Genomic DNA, 17,945 nt, shown 5'->3' with positions numbered 1-17,945 from the left:
GCTCTTCGGATGTTTCCGTCGGCGTGTGGTGCAGGATGATAAATACGGAATATATGTCCCTTGCAGTTGAAAAGATTAATGGCATTTTTGACTCCCCACGTAGGTGTTTCATGAAGCACTGTGTATTGAGAATGGTTTTTGTTGTTTCAGAAGTGTCTCCTCAATTGCGTCTTTAATAAATCTCTCAGAAACTTTGCTTCACATGGCAACATTTGGGAAAGGTTGATGGAACAGTGATGGATTTCAGCATTGCACTACGTGGAAAACTGATTGAGTAGGCTCTTTGAATGATGGCAAAAGTGAAATTTAACCGCCATCAGATATTCCTCTTTCTCCTTTAATGGAGTATCAATTAATTATGCAGAACCGGTGCTGTCCTTGCAACCGGAGTAGGTGGTCTCCTTTGCCCCTCCAATGCTGATGGTCCAAGTATCCTGGCGATAAAACTGGTTAAAATCAACATATTTTGGAGAAAGAACAGCCGTGTCTCTGGAGCAGTGAGGGAATTTAGCTGAATATCCTTCTCTGTTTACCGTCATGCCCATTTTGTGACTGGCTCGCCTCCACTGAAGGTCCCATGGATGGTGGGACACAGATTTGCCACCTGCGGGAGGAGATCCCTGGGGGGGACACTAGAAGACTTTAGTGTCTGAATTAATGAAAATATTTACTCTATAGCCAAGCATAGAGGTTTCAAGGTCTCAGTGTTTCCGAGCTCTACAGGTGCAGGGATGAGGAGGAGTGAGACCCGGGCACTTGACCCAAGCTGCCGACAGGGTTATTTCATACCGTGAACATTAAATTCAATATAAAATAGAAAGTTTGCTGCATAGTGCTCTCTCTTCCTTGATGGCTGCGATCCTGAGAACTTCTCACCCCGCTGCCGGGGCCCTGAGCCCTTCCCTTCCTCCCGAAGCCGCAGTGCTCGCAGTGTCCCACATTGGCTGTCCCTGCGGGGAGTGCACGGCTTCTGCTGATGGAATGGGCTGAGTATAGTCCTCGTATATTTTATATTGGTATCGGGATCAATACTGGTTCTTTAGTATTATTAATGTTCATTATTTAGTCTTATCCTGTTAAATCCATTTATATTTCAACCTTCGGGTTTCCTTGTTTTTTCCCCGATTCCCCTTCCTGGGCTCATCAGGTGGCAGAATAACTGTCTAAATAACAATAAATTCTTGTGGGTTCCTCAAACCATAACACCCTACGACAAGGTAATACGGAAGCGGTTATGAAAAGGAAGGGGGCAGGATGCTGCAGAGCCTCTGCGGGTCACCGCGCCAGCTTCAGACCAGCCCCAGGGCCAGACTTGGTCTGACCTTCTGCCTTGCTGCATGCCACGGAGAAAACTTAAAAGCCAATCTCACCCGGCACCTTTGCAACCTGCCTCAGGATGTTCCTGGTCTTGCTTGAGCTGCCTTCTTTTCTAATGAAGAGGCGGGGTTTTTTTTAATGCGTTTCTTCTTCTCCTTAACACTCACAGATTTACGGTTCTTGCATCTCTCTTGCCTCGCAGCCCTGTACAATGACTTGTACGCAGCAACGCAGATGTTGGGATTAGATGGCCTTTCCTCGTGGGAGCAGAGAAGCCCTGCTGTCCTCCTGCTGCTTCAGGGCCAGCTGCGACAGCAGTACGTAAGCCAGTACTATATATTTATTGGTGAATGTAAGGGTTGTCCCCTTGCTTGCTGGGGCCAGGCAGGCTGCAGGGCTACAGCCCAACCTCCAGCTCACCCAGGCACAAACACTCTGTATTTCCCCCAAAACCACTCACTTCTCCTCGAGCTATACGCTAATTTGACACTCTTATTTATTATAAACTCTTAGGGATAAAGAAGGACAACCCTAATGACTAGCTCAGTAGTCGCTGCTTTAATCGTTTAAAGTTTGGAGTTGCTTCATCTCAAATCACAGACCTGTTAACACTGGCAGAACGACATCTTTTGCCTCTCGGTATTTCTTTATCCACTGCTACATTCAGACTATCTGGTTCTGTTTAGATGATTATATCTGATCAGTGCGTTGCCTCGCTCATCAGAGTAAAGAACAATTAATAAAAATCAATTTATACAGTATTTTACAGAGAGCAGATCTTGACTTTGTGTCTGCAGAGGCCTCTTATTCTGTAAAACAAACCTGCTGGCATCACTTTATTTAGCCTGTTAGCAGAATTGGACGTTTACACATCACCGCAGGAGGAACCGTGCGTGTCCACAAGCTGAAAACATCTGAACCACATCCGAACCAGTTTTGCGAGCAGTGGAGCTGAGGCAAATTGTCTCCCTCTGGATTTATGGATCACGGTGGGCAAATTATTTTTTTTTTTTAAATAAGTGCAGCAGTGGGTTTATCCCATATTAGACCTTGGAGGCCTGACCCAGCAGAAGAGATGTTATGAATGAACAGAAGAGATTAAACCAGATTTTCTGACATGTTAGACCGCGGAGATCCTCCTCCTTGGTTGGGATTTCTCCGCTTTGCAAGTTTTCCCGTATAATGAAGGCACAAGTATAGGTGCACCGGCCACAAAAGCTCTTTATTTCCCTAAAATATTCTGTAAACCATCTAGGAAGAGACCGTCTCTGGGACCACTTTGCTCTCAGCCTTGGTTGAAGTTTAGCCCAGGAGTTGGAAGGCAGGAGGGAAGGATGGAGAGACAGACACAGGCTTACACAACCCATTCTCTAAGAAATGGTGTCAACAGGCAATATTGACCCCAAAATATTAAGTGCTTGCCCGACAACTGCTCTGCTATCTCAACATTTTTTTATCCCAGTGAATTTGCAGACGCTTTGCCGGGCTGATGCTAAACTGCTTGTCACAAGAGAAGAGGCTGATAAGACGCGATGCAAATGGAACTGGGCGATTCTCTTGGGAAAGCGGCAAGCATTTGCGTCTTTATAAGCTCTTATTATTGAAGCTTTTGGGGGAGTTTTCAACCAGTTCCCCACACGCTGACTGTCCTCCGCAGGGGCTTTAATGCGCTGAGCTCTCATCAGCTGCGGGTCTTTGCGGCACAGCTCATTTCCATCTTCTGCGCCGAGTCTTTTTGACCACCCCTAGTGCGACTTTTTACTAAGCATTGCCACACTTTTGCTTGGAAAAGGTATTTCTTTTTTATGGTTAGCAAACTTTGTTGCTGACTGAGAAAAAGATTTCATTGCTGGGGATTAATTAACCTATACCTTAACAACTTTTTCATCTATTAGCCTTTGGTTGTTTATTTTATAATAATAACCAGCAGCAAAAGCAAACAAGATGCATTTATTGAGTGAATATCAAATATATGTTTTTACAGAGCTTCAGAAGACATTAAATTGTCCCTGCCCTCTTATCCTAGCCAATATTATTTTGATTTTTAAAATTATTGTTTGCTGCTGCATAATTTTATACCATGATTATGTCTATTTAAAGGGGCTTGCTATGAAATATTTGTTAGTCTCCCGGAAATCCAACCATAAATCATACAGACTTAGATGGGTCTGGCTGGGTTGTGAGCCTTGACCGGCTCTTTTTAAGGCCAGTCATGCTCTTTGCACAAGAAGACTGAAGGTGCCTCATCTCAGAGCGTTCAGTTTCATCCTTTTTGAGTGGCAAATGAGATCTCAGCCAAGTAGCAAATGGCTTTTGTCCAAAGCTGAGGTCAAGGTCTCGCTTGTTGACCATTTGGGACGCAACCCCACCGTGGTGAGACCCTGACAAAGGAAGAGGTGAGAACTTGTCTTGTCTCTTTGGCCATTGATCTCCAACAGCCTGAGTAGCACTAATGAATTTAACTCTGTCTTATTCGTATTCTTGGTGTATAGATGGAAGCACAGCGACAGAGAAGAGTTGAGTCTGCACCTCCTGCAAATAGAAAACAACAATATTTAGCGTGAAATTAATCTCTCCTAATTTTAGGCATCTCCAGTGTAGAGCCTATGGGTGAGCTCTTTGCCAGGGCTCTGTTTGTAGAAACATGCCCCAGATTTACAAGCGTTGTCCAGGTGTTGGTTTTGTTCCTCCAAAAAGGCATCAGAATGATCCCAGTTTTCCTGAGCATCCCTCATCCTGCCTTTCCTCTCCCTCCTCTGCGTCACCCCGGAGGCACTAGAGCTAAACGGAGACATCACCCTGCGCCCGTCCTAAGGCCAAGGTTGGGGTTTGTTTTCTCTGAAAGATGAACTCATGTCCTTAAAGAGATCTATTTAAATAAAAAATAATAATAAAAAAATAAAATAGGGGCTGACCTTAGACTTGGAGCAGTCTCCTGTTTTGCGTAACTAGAGAAACAAAGCGAACATCTAGCTGATGTGTAGCGCTGTAATTTAGAAAGGGCATTCAGCCCGAGAGAGCCAGCTTGTGTTGCAGAGCAGTACGCGCCTCGTGGTCTGGGCTCTGATATTGGGACGTAATTGCTTTTCTAATATCCATGTATTATTTACGCTATGCTACGGTTGCAACCAGTGGCGAAGGCCTTTCGACTCCGGATCTGTTGTTACTCTAATGTATTTATTAAAGCAATGCAAGGTCAGGCTAACCCCAGTTATTCGTCTGTAGATGACCCAGCTGAAACCAATAGTTTTAGTCCTGGGACACCAATGTAAGTGAGATCCAAATCAGGACTTTGCAGTATTAATTTACTTTATGGCCATATCTTGATAGGTGGTTACTAAGTACTTTAAGTATTAATGCTGCTGCTTTATTTATAACACAGAGATATGTCTTACATGTTTCATAAGTATTTCTTCAGGAGAAGGGCTTGAAGGGACAACAGAGCAAGACGTGCACACCAAAGATGATCTGATCAACAGTGACTGAGGCAACGTTACTCTTCAAACTCTCACTAGCTTCAGTTAATACTTTTGCGATCCACAGCCCAGAGATTGTCTGTATAAAAATATCACCCTGCAGAAAACTGTTGGCGTGAGATTTCAAATTACTCCGATTTTCTTCAAAGTGAAATTACAGACTGGAATGGGCTGGGGGGGAGCATAGGAGCTTCATTGGCTTAAAACCTAACTCAAAATATGGATGTACTCAGCTCTCCATGGCCTCTGGCGAGAGGAGGCAGGGCCAGCCTGGGCAAAGAAAAGCCCAGGGAAGGAAGGCAGGGGAGCGCCGTGCAGAGAGGTTTCTGGTCACCATTTGTAACATGCTCTGTGCATGTTTAAGGCTGATTGTGTCCCACCTCACCACCCATACATTGCTCTCCTTGCTATAAGCATATCTTTCCTGTCTTTATCTTTCCAAGGACACGTCCTTCACCTTTCTTTATCTCCACCTGTAGCACTTGGGAAGCCCTAAGGCACACAAAGGCAATCACCTCTACCACCATTTGAGATATTTGACTATAGTTTGAGGTAACTGATGCTTGTGTCGGATGGAGGCTACTCAAAAAAAATCCCAGTTCTGGCTGAATGCCAGACAGTTTGGGAATGTCAGTACCCTCTCATGGCATTTGTGGGTCCATCATTGTGGTTGCTGGGCCACCCGTCCTAGATGTGCAGGCAGAGAGCTTGGCTCCCGTGGTCATTAGCTCACAACCATGCCACAAGTCTGGCTTTCATGGCAAAATATCTGAGATATTGTCGAGAAGGCAGTCAGCTGTACTGGATTTAGGTGGGTGTAAATGTGTAAATGAGGGTGGTGCAGCACAGTTCCTCTGCTCTTTGCTGAATTCAACAGCTCAAGATTGCAATGTCCTTGCTGCTTGTGCCATGAGCCATCATCTTCACCCCACCATTATCTTGCACTCTGGTTTGAGCGAGTGTAGTCTGCAAGTTTTCCCACGTTCCTTTCTTTTGGGGGAGTTTTCTCTAGTCACGTATGTATACCTAGAAGGGGTAACTGTTGCCAGATCGAAGGGATGCCAAGTGAACCACATTTAAAAATTGAAAAATTTCCCAAGCATAAATTTTATCATTCAACGAGGATATCGATGCGGCACCTGAGTAGCATTTTCCCTCTCATTATCCCATTCAATGGGAATGACATGAAAAACACCTAAAAGAGCAAAAGGACCCAACCCAAGGGTTAGCTGCCCGATAGGAAGCCCAAGGTGAGAAGGGTGAGGTGGGCAGGCTGGCACTGGGAGCTGGTCCCATGTGCTTGGAGCTCCTCCGTGTGCTTGGAGCATATTTTGATTCAACGGAATGAAACGACATTTTCCTTCATATTGATTATTCTTCTAACCTTTTTTTTCTTTTTTTAATTAGCTCCATACCTCTCAGTCACACATACCCACACCCCGGGTTTCCATTTGATAAGCTCTGGCTCATTTGTTCTCCTTTCAGCAAAAACTCCTTGTCTCCGCTGCCCAGCGACGCTTGAATCAGCTTGAATTCAATTATTTTCCACTTCGCAACTTATTCCATAACAGACTAACTTGCAAACATGAGACAGCTGGCACGTTTTTGCTTCTTAAAAAACTCAATAATCAGAGAGAGAATTCAGGTTAGTCAGGCACCCCCTCTGTTTAGAAAATCCATGTTGCAATATCTTATTCTTTATTAAACTCCAACGTCTAACTCAGGCTGACTTTTGGAGTATGTCTCCCATCACCCCCTTAATTTATGGTTTATATCTGAAATAATAGGCTTTGAACTGCTGACTCAAAAAATTTCCCAGCTGCCTCCAAGCTTTGGTCCTTTAGCTCTTTGAAGCAGTTGAATTCACTGACTGGCTCCATTATTTGTTTCAAGGTTTGTCTTTTCGAGTTTAAAAAAAGCCAGTAAAGCAGAGAATACTTCAATATGTGCTCACTTATACACAGGCTTAGAAAACTGGGGCAAGTTCATAAACAACCATTTGTGGGAAAGTGCTTTGCCATCGTTATAAGTAAACCGAAACAAGGCCTAAATTCAATATTTTCTCTCTGAGGCATGGTCTGCTGAACATGCCCGGCTGGGACCTGCTGGTCCATGCTGCCTCGCAGGCTGGCGTTGCCACCCCAGACAGTGCTGGAGCAGAAACACCCCCCACAGCACCCTGTGGCAGGGTTGATATGTCCAACGCCTTCAAAATTCAATATTGAACCTTAAAGGTTGCTCTTCCAAAGAGACATCGTGAGACATCACTTGTTTGGTGTTGGCCTGCAGTGTTGGCCAGATCTTGATGAAACCAGCTCCGTAAATCTTAATGTAGTATTTTAATTACAGTGAAAACTTTGCCTTTTGCAAAAGGAAGTGCATCTGGTGAGTTGTGACCTGAGGAAGAACAGCAGATGGTGTCTTCAACGCAGGGTTTCTGCATCGGATTTTCCTAAGGCTTCTGCACTGACCTAATTTTGTTCCTATTGCGAACCGGTGATGACCTGCCCTTTGGTCGAGCGCAGGAGAAGCTGGCCATCCTTTGTTCCCTTACCCACGTAGAAAATACTTGGGAAAAAGGGAAGATATCTGTGCTCAAGTCTGAATACTGAAAAGCAAGAAAATACCTTAAGGTCCGTTTAACTCCAGGGCTGAAGATATTCTCAGTTATATAGGACAGACTCCATCAAACAAAGCTGGTCTGTGCCTCGAGAAGGGGATTGTGCTGTTCTTTGTGTTGACGTTAAAAGTCAGAAACTGGAGGTTTTTTCGTCCTTTGTACGAAACGATAAAATGGATCTAGTTCGTAGCATATGGGGAAAGTCAAGGTGAGTTAAATGGGAGAAATGACATTATGGGTGAAGCCTGCAACGGCAGAATATCTGGTTACTGTGCAGTTAGTTATTCCTCCTTTCCCCCCACCTCTTGTTATCATCTCCCCACCATCTCTCAGAGGCCAATAGGTCCTTGATGGCTTCATATTTTTTTAAAGCCCTCATTAACTCTGACAGGGCTCTCAGCTGTCTGCTTTTGGCACATAAATACCCACCGAACTCCCCTCCCACTGCCTTGGCCGGTTCCTCTGCTGAGGACACCTGAGACCTCAGGAAGAACTTTTCCCTCTCCCAGGTGGCTTCATTTAACCATCTGCAACCAACAGCTGAAGAAGGGAACGGGTGGAGCACCACCGGAGTGAAGTGGTGGGGGAAGATGGCCTGGTTTGGGTGTGCCGGTAGGGTAATGATTTTCATCTTTCTGTCTTTTATACCCTAAACTCTAGATGCACACAGACCCCTTTTTCCCCTCCCTCCAGAAAGTGAGCCTCAACAAAATCAATTTGAGGTATAATTACCTGCCATAATTACAGAGGGAAAAAAAAAAAAAAGACTCTTTTATCTCTGTAAGGAGAAAATAGTTAAAAATATGGAGATGAGAAGTCTTGAGGCTGGAGGTATGCAAAGGAATGCAGTAACAGCTTCTGTTTATCTTGAGCCTGATGCCAATATTTTGCAGTCAGGTAGAAAACCTAAACTGGCACTATTTTTTCAAAGCTTCACCGCTTTGTCCTCTTCAGGAGAAAGCAGGTGAGATCAAAAATGAGTGCTGCTCCTTAGCACAGGTGGAGGGCATCTGTAAGAGCATGTGTAAATCGGGAAAAAGAGTAGCAGAGTGCCCTGTTCACTCCCCTGCCACAGCTTCACCCCCAAAGGAGCTGAATTTACATAAGTTAATGACGGGGAAATAAAAGCTTATGTGATGACTTGATAGCTTATGATTATAGTAAGCTCCCCCAAATCCATGTGATTGGGGGGTGCATAGGCTAGGCTGTTGCAATATGAAATAAGAGGTTTATTGTTTAATACTTCAAATGAAATAATGCAGACTAATACAGCCTTGAAGATCTAGGGGGCTTGGACTAGTTAAACTTTGAAGGTCCCTTCCAACCCAAACCGTTCTATGATGGGACCCTGACAATGAGGGCTGAACTGTCTTGAAAATCACGATGGTAAAACGATAAAGGGTGAGGAGCCTTTTGTGCTTTCCCTGCTTTGTTTCTCTTTATTTGCATGTGAAATGGTGTGCTGGTAAATCTGAAAAGTCTCTGTCAAAAGACCAAGACGACTTACACTTTCACAAGCCCTTTATTAAACGTATATTTGAATTATTCTGCTTTGTAGCTTCTCATGAAACGATGTGTGCCTTTCAAATAAAGGTATGACTTGTTCTTTATGTGTCGGAGACAACGGAAGGTGGAATTTTGGAGCACTGCCCTGTTCTTTGAACAGCTCTAATGTCACCACTGAAATCCCTAATTTGGACTCTGGGGTCTGAGGCTGAATTTTAAGCACATCTCAGGTACGCTGCTGGCCTGGAACCCAAGCAGGGGATGGAAGAGGCAGAGTGTTGCATGGTTCTTAGTCGCTGACCTCCCACGGTGGGTGGGATGCCATGGTCAAGGTTGAGTAAACTTACACTTTGACCATGGTCCTTGGTTAAGTGTGTTGCAAAAACGTTACGGCTGAAGTATGCAGGTTATGAGCGTTTTTTGATAGCTCAACGTTAAGAAGCCCACAAAATATCATACGTTGTTTGTCACCTCCAAGGCAGGGTGTTTTCTTTTTTTTTTGAGGGGTTTTAAATGTCTTGGAGACTGATTCATGCTGTGGGAAGAGACAGCGAGGGGAAGGTATGTCCTAAGCTCTGCCCAGAGCGCGTAGGCTGCTCTTGTAGTGACACCAGCAAGCACTGGTGGCCTCTGTCTGAAGAAAACACCAGCCAATCAGAGACATCCTGGGGAATTCTTCCAGAAAACCTTATGACTTGAAGAATTTACACAAAGGGGAAAAAATTGTTTGTCTTCCGCTTGAGCAGCTGGATGCATTAACCGGCTGCACATCCAACGCTATTATGTGCTGCAAAGAGCATCACGCTGCCCGCGAAGGAGGCAAGAGTGAAGTTCATCCACCATTACACTTTGAGGGCAGTTTAATTCGGCATGTGCTGGCTCGAGTGAGACTGCTGATGGGTTTACAGTGAAGGAAATAATAAATATTTTGATGGGTTGATGAAATTAAGTCTCAAAAAGTCCCCCCTGAGATGCTAAGGCCGGGAACCACAGCTGGTTGCAAGGTGCTGGCTTATGGCAGGATGGGTCTGAGAAGATGGGAGCTGCAGTTGCCCAGCCCTGGTGAAAACAGGGCAAAAACTGCCTTGGTTTAGGACACCAAATTTGGAAATTTTGGACTTGGGCAACTTCTTTGTGAAGGGAACAGAAAGAAATTGCATAAACGCTTTCTCTGTGAAGAGTTGAAATTCCCGTCTGGATTCAGGGAAGCCCCCAGGCACTCACAAAGTCCAACAAAATCCTGCCTTGATCCGGTTCAGTAACAATTTGCCACGAAGGCCAGGATTTTCTGAACTGAGCCTTTGGCCCCTAGAAATTGCTGGGAATTAGATTGCTTTCAGTTGGTTTTCAGTTCAATTAGTTGGCAGAGCTGATCTCGGCGTGGGTTATGACTTACTTATGACTCCCAGAGCAGGAACGTGCAGTAACACCGTTACTTCGTCCCTTCTCATAAAGGTGCCCTCTATGTTGGTGGTTGGTTTTTTTTTAGTGGATTATTTCACCTGTTTGATATTGTAGGCTACCAAGATGATTAGGGGACTAGAACACCTCTCTTATGAAGAAAGGCTGAGGGATTTGGGTCTTTTTAGTCTGGAAAAAAGACGACTGAGGGGGGATCTTATCGACACTTATAAATACTTAAAGGGTGGGTGTCAGGAGGATGGGGCCAGGCTCTTCTTAGTGGTGCCCAGCGACAGCACAAGAGTTAATGGGCACAAACCTGAACATAAGAAGTTCCACCTAAAAATGAGAAGGAACTTCTTTCCTTTGAGGGTGGCAGAGCCCTGGAAGAGGCTGCCCAGAGAGGCGGTGGAGTCTCCATCTCTGGAGATGTTCAAAACCCGCCTGGACGCCTTCCTGTGCCACCTGCTCTGGGTGACCCTGCTCTGGCAGGGGGTTGGACTAGATGATCTCCAGAGGTCCCTTCTAACCCCTGCCAGTCTGGGATTCTGTGTACATCTGCCTTGCTCGTTCACATTCCTCCTTCGTGTGCCGTAGTCCATTGCAAGGACAGCACTGGCTGAGCTGGGTTACTTTTCTCTCTCCTTTCTATTTATGTGTGTTCTTCAGTTGCTGTTGGTCCTTGTATTCTCTCTCTGTATTTTTATATATGTGTGTATATACATATATATATATATATGCACATATACAAGCTCTCTTTGCTCCTGCCACGTTGTCCCTTTCTCCTAGCAGAAAGCAAATGCAAGAAACTGTCATTCTCCTCTTGTTTCTGGAGTTTAGCTGTGTCACAGTGCTTATTTAGGATCATTTCAGTAGATATTGGGGCTCGGGCCCTTAAACCTAAATCACTTCCAGGAACGTCATTTCAAAGCTAACAGCATGGAAAAATATCGTCGCTTGTTTGCTTCCTGACAGCTGTGTAGCTGGTGCTACAATGCAGAGCAGTGGGGATTTTTGCCCAGGTACTTCTGCGTGTGAAGTACGCCAGGGCTGGTGCAAAACCTTCTCAGAAGGCTCGGGGCGTTGGGTTTTGAGTCACACTCTCAGTTTAGGTTTTGGCTCTTAATCTGCATTTTTTACAGGCGGGAAATATAATCTCTCTGCTGATGTTCAATACATGCAGTGATGTGAAATAAGTCCATAGGTATGAAACATTCCAGGTCAGGTTGGACGGGGCTCTGAGCAACCTGATCTAGTTGAAGATGTCCCCGCTCATGGTGGGGGCTTGGACTAGATCGCCTTTAAAAACCCCTTTCAACCCAAACCGTTCTGTGACTCTAAAGCAGGTTTTCCATGAACTCCTACTGCAGAGGGAAGCGTCCCTGTGGAAACACGGGTCCCTGTGCGGGAACACCTCCCCGTGTGGCTCGGACACAGCACCCCTGCAATAGTCTCAATGCCAAGCATGCCAAATGTTAGAGTTCAAATGAGAATGGTGAAAAGCTTGGACATGTGCCTGAAAACTAACAAGTCAAGCACTTTAGTTTATCTCACCGTGGTATCTGTGCACCGGTGCCTTCCTGGGCGCCCAAAGTTGGCCTTGCTTCAGTCGAGTAGGCATCAGTACAGAAGATGTTGCTGGAAGCTGAAGTCAGACATGGGAGATATTCACCAGGGGAGATGATGAACCATTATTGTGAATATGCTGAATTCTCCAATATGGGAAGCTTTGGTTTTTGTTTTTGTTTTTTTTTTTTTTTTTTTTTTTTACAAAAATCATTAACTACAAGTATATATGTTATACCAATCTGACCAGTCTCAATGCTGTAGGAGAAGCAGGACCTGGGATCACCAGACCAAAATCCAACTGTTTACCATGAGAGGTAGAAGCATCAGTGCCAATAGGTGTTAAACTTGGGTTGCTGTTCACCCCTGCTCTAATATAATTTATTAGTCCTTCTGCTGGCAGGAGGCAGCCAAGCATGGTTCGTCTTGAAGCAGAGCTTGATCTCCGGGTGGCCCATTAGGTTGGTGATGGTGGAGGGCGGTTTGATGTCAGAGGGGGCTCAGAAATAAAGTTCAGGGCAGGCTGGTTCTCTGGTTCCTTCAGGTTACGCGTGGACCTGAGCGCTTGCATCTTGCTCACCTTCTTGGGATGGAGGCCACTGGTGCAGCTGTGATGGAGTCACCCATGGACAATTAATACAGAGGATACCTGGGGAGGGAACGCGTGTAGCGCATTTTGGAGAAGATTTTTTTTTGTGTGTGTGCTTACAGCTACTTCCAGCTGTGTTCAGATAAGGTATAGCAAGCAGCAAGTCCTGCAGGAAATAACTAGATCAACTCTGACAGCCTGACAGTAAATCCATGGCACAGACAGATAAGGGGTATTAATATTTCTTGGGTTTGGTCTGGATCCCTGTAACTCTGAGAGCTTTTCTATTTTTACGTCAGCTTAAGAGAAAGTTGGGTTTTTTTTATTTATTTGGTGTTATCTGGGCAAGTTCAGCTGCAATTATTTTACTTTTACCTTTTCCCAGGCACACGTATATAGACTTGCACTCTTGTTTCTTGGCACCTTGTAACAATGGCGCTAATCCTCCTTGGCGCAGAAATCTTCTAGACTAATTCTCTTAGCAAAGAAATTCTTGTTGGCGATAATTTTATTGCTGATGCAAGAAAGGAGGTGAAAAAATAGCTGGGTGAAGAAACTTTGGCCAAAAGTTGACTTTCTCTCTTGAGTAGTTTGTGTGCTGCAAAGCCTTAGTTCTTCTTCAAGATATAAGGATCCTTGGGAGGAGGAGGAGGGTGGTGTTATGAGAGGTAGGCAATGCTACCGGGGTGACTCAGAGATTTGGCGCGAATTAAAAGAGAGAAGTAAACCCACTCAGCCCACGCGTGGGTAAGCAGACTCACAGGTACCCCTTAAAATCCCACGTCATAATTTGGAGGGGTTTTGGAGGACTGGTAGCATTCCCAGTCTGTGAAAGAACCACAAAAGGCTTTCTTTGGTTCCTTCCTAACAGCAGGTCTTGGAAATTCAGCCCTGACCTGTGCCATAAACTTTCCGGGGATGATTAGTGTTTGAAAGGGCGAAAAGCTGAAGAGAGCGCGCATCTTTATGCGGGACTGCAAAAACGAAGCTTGCTTTTTCGCTTTCTTTTTTTTTTTTTTTTCATTTTAAAAGGAAAGAAAAACCCAGCAGTTCTGCAGCTGCTCTCAGCTCTCCATCCTCCCTGATCTCTCCTAGAGCAGGGCTAACGCACGGGATTTTCAGCCGTGGTCGATCGAGGGCTGATGCATTGCGCTGAACGCCCAGAGCTGAAGGAAAAGCTGCCGCATGTTTGGTGTGCTTCACTTCCAAGGTGCCGTGCAAGGACGTGATTGGTTTGTAACGGCTGAGACGGTGCCATGCACTGAAAAAGGACCCCATCTTTAGCCCAGACTTTTGGCAAGACGTTTGACCTTCCCTCTTTGAGGGCCTGTCTGCAAAGAGCTGTTAATTATGTTTTCTGGGATTTAGAGATGAAAGGAGCTGTGTCGTGCCGGGTCCTCCAGCTGGGAGATGTTTGTAAAGTATTTGTAGGGTTTTTGACTTTCTCTGTAGAACATGTTCGATGGCTGTGGCTGGCTGTGATCAGAGCTGTTACTGCAATCTGCCTGCCTCGAATCGGTGATGGGACCTCACCCTGTCCATGAGGAAAAGCAAGAAGGGAGCCAATCTGTATAGCAATAGCAGAAGCCCTCTGGTGGGTTGGAGAACAGTGTGAAGGTGTGTGCGAACAGTGTGTGGGCAGCAGGTGGCCACAGTATGACAATCTCTTCATTAGCACTTCTACATCTCCTGGATTCGGAAAAGCCAGGACCACTCTTGCGTTTTCTTGGGCGGGATTCATCCCTGCGCATGGTGACACCTTGTCTTAGCAGTCACCCATCAACCCTGACAGAGGCATGGGGTGGGTCGCTGGGGTGTGGACACCTACAGCACACATTTGGTTGAGATGAGCCCCACCTGGGCAGCCCTGTGTGTTACAGGGCAGCAGCATCTGGGGCTGCAGGAGGAGCAGGACTTACAGCTTGGTAGCTGAGCTGCTGATGTGAAGGACCTGCCTTTGCATCAAAGTGTTCATCTGCAAGGCTTGCCCTGACAGCGGGTGAGCTGGAGCCGTGACCTTCTGTCTGACTGCCTGACTTCGTCACCAGGAAACATTCCAGGCCAAGCTGGATGGGGCTCTGAGCAACCTGGTCTAGTTGAAGATGTCCCTGCTCATGGCAGGGGGGTTGGACTGGATGGCCTTGAAAGGTCCCTTCCAACCCAAACCATTCTCTGATTCCATGACCACATGCCCGTGGTGGGGACAAGTCCACCGGTGAGGCAAGTGCTGCTATATTGTAACTGGTGTAAATAATTGCTGGATCAGGCCCCAGGAATGGTGAAGTGCCACCAAGATGGACAATACTGATAAGTCAATGCCAGGATGATGAGCCCTGGATCATCTATGAAGTATTTATTTTGTGACATGCCACTGTAACGTCACTTGCTCACAATGTGATTATTTTGGAGGATGCAGGGTTGCAAGGGACCACGTGTATCACCAAGTCTAGTCTCAGATTAACCCATGGAGCACTTAATCCATGAAGGCCCCAAGCCCCTGACAGATCCATCTGTGGGTTTGTGCCCACTACTGGTTTTGGGGGAGCTGTTTGAGAACCTCCCTGCTCTGATGTTGGAAGACTTAAAATTGCTCATGATCAGCTTGTTCGGGAGCCACCACTGCCTCGATAGTTCTTTAGTTGTTTGTGAAGAGCACGTATTAGCCCCGAGCCCTCTTCCCTACCTGCAGGTGGCTACACACAGCAAGGAACACGTAAAGACAGTAAACTTTGGGTTTTTGGAGCATGTTGTTGGTGATGACTCAGTGATTACCGGAGCAGGGCAGGTAACGGAGTCAGGGGGTGCTCCCAGCTCGGCTGTGGTGACCTGCTCGGTGATCGTGGCCGTGCTCCTGCCCTCTTCCTATTAGCTCTGCGTCTCTCCTGTTTGCACAGAGCCTTTGGGGCTCTCCACCTCCATGTGGTTATTGCAGTGTTCAGCACAGCAGGGACCCAGTCTCAGCTGGGAACGCTAATGTCACTCCAGAGCAAATAAAAAATAACAAATAAAACCAATTTCCGCCCCCCCCCTCCGCCATTATCTGGGAACAGAGTATGCAGAGGCTTCTCCCGTGATGATTGCATTGCTAACAACTGTCTTAAAACGTAAAACAACCTTTCCAGCGCAGGAAGGGGTTTAAGGTATAACACACAGGTGTGTCTGGGCGTCGCTGCTGGGAAATTTCTCCCCACGGATGCGCGGGGATGCTGTTGGGCCACCCAACCTGTCCGTCCCCCAGGGACGGAGGCAGCGTGGGGATGCTGAGCGATATTTTTGACTTCGAGGAGGCTGTGGGTGTGCAGGAGAGGAAACCAATGACCGTTGCAGAGCCAATTTGGCAGCATCTGAAGAGCCGAGCGTTCGAGCCCTTCTGGGTTTATTGAATCAGATCCTTATCTTCGAGCGAGGGAGGCGAGGGCAGCTTACAGAGTTGGCACGTTTGCTGCAAATGTCCCCAAATTCAACAACAAGCTGTCTGCTGCGGGCCTTAATCACTGCTGCTCTTCTGGTCTCCGATACGTGGATCTGATATAGAAGTCCTCCCGGAAGCTTAAGCCTGTTGGAGGACACGCATCGGGGTCTGCGTATTTACTGTCGTTACAACAATTATGGGTCTGAACTCGGCAAACACTTACTCCTGCTATCTAATGTCAACAGTGGCACTGGCTTCGCTAAATTCTCATAGGGATCATCCTGTTTGCCTTAAATATTAAGCGTACTTTGATTCGGTAACCTGTGTATAGGTTTAAATAAAAAAAAAATTAAAAATGGTGTTCTTTAGTTGCGTAACTTTTAAGTAAACAGAGCTGTAGAAACATCTGTCAGCCTTGATTTTTAATTTACTGTATAATAGCTTGCATCATAATAAATGATGTTGTGTGATTTGGATGTAATTTTGAATTTGTCAGGAAGCTCGCAGCCAAATCACTGAAGTTAATGGTGGTTCTGCAATCAGCTTCACTATGTGTCAAATCGGAGGAACCATTATTGAATTTTAAATGGCTGAATTACTGTGGTGTTTGGACTAAATCTTAATGCCATGTTGGATCGCGGTAATGTTTTCCCTTGGAGGTGTGTACGGGGTAGGGTTTCTGTTCCTGAATACAAAAACCGAACGGGGTTTCAGTGAAATTGCTTGAGTTCCAATTGTAAAGGGGTTAGATGTATCCAAAAGTAATTTCAAACCTGTCCTAAATGAAAGAATATATTTCCCCCGTTGGGTTCAGTGTTACAGCGCAGTCCTATTTATGAATTTAGGATAATTTAACGGCGCGCTGTAATGGTGTTAATTACCAAAAATAACGTGCTGACGTGGCTGATCTTTAAGGGGGTGGGGGGGGAAAAAAGTGTTTACATTTCTCTAGGGGTGGGAAAGGAGTGGGAACTGCCCTGTAATTGCGTGTGTTGAGGCAGTCTCCCTTCCACTGACCGCTGTGGGGTGTGCGGAGAGCATCGTCTTGGACTCCTCGGGGTGGACTGGGAACCAGTAGATGGGTATATTTATACTGTTCTACCTTCTAAAATTGGGGTGGGGTGGTGGTGGTGGTGTGGCTTTTTTCTTCTCCCCCAGAGCCTCAAGTCTTTTTAAAGAATCATGGCGTCCTAGGCTGATTGTCCTGGTGTCGTCTCCTTGCCATTTCTAATTTTGTATTTTAAAATAATTAAATAAAACTAAAAAAAAAATAAAAATAAAATCATATAAATCTCTTCCCATAAAGCACTTCTGGAGCTGAGACCGCCGTGCCTTGCTAAGTCAAAACGAGCCTCCTCGCTCTGGCCAGGTGCCTCCCTGTGCTGAATTTTGGTGCTTTGGGGTTACCTGGAGCTCCCTGGAAAGGAAAAACGACGGCAGCCCAAGGTGGAAACACTCAACCCTTGTGCTGAGGGAAGGAGTGAGACTGGGCTCCTCTGCTCACGTCTCTGGCCCTGCTGTGCTAAATCAGCTTGGGCAAGTGCTGTAATAAAAACAAATACCTTATCTCTCCGAGCCCCAAACCCCAAATTACCTGTTTGGAGGGTGGCTGAACTTTCTGGCTTGACTGCTTGCTGTAGGGGTTGATTTGTGTTTCTCTGATGTGTTTGGAAGAAAACCAGACACACACAACAAAATGACTAAGTTTGATTGTTTCCATCACTTTTTATGTAGATGATGGCAAGAAAGTCATTTTTTTTCTATTGTTGCCCCAAACACAGTCCAGATGGGATATCTCTTGGCAGGGACAACTGACCCAGCCTCTGTGTGTGTTAAACGCTGCAAACTAGTCTGGGGATTTAAAAGAAAATTTGTAGCTCTTGGTTAAATCAGCGTTTCACGGGCATCAACATCTTTTAGAGGAATGCTATTTGAATTTTTCTTTGCTCATGATTTCCCATGGCAAATTGCTGGCTGGTGGGTTTTTCTTTTTATTTCTCTCTCAAATGATTGACTCGCCCGGCGTGGTGTCTAGCCCAGCAAAGCTCTCACCTGCGG

Source organism: Chroicocephalus ridibundus, chromosome Z (assembly GCF_963924245.1).
Source record: "Chroicocephalus ridibundus chromosome Z, bChrRid1.1, whole genome shotgun sequence".
Taxonomy (NCBI): domain Eukaryota; kingdom Metazoa; phylum Chordata; class Aves; order Charadriiformes; family Laridae; genus Chroicocephalus; species Chroicocephalus ridibundus.
The sequence above is the reverse complement of the archived record's forward strand: the minus strand, read 5'-3'. Positions refer to the sequence as shown.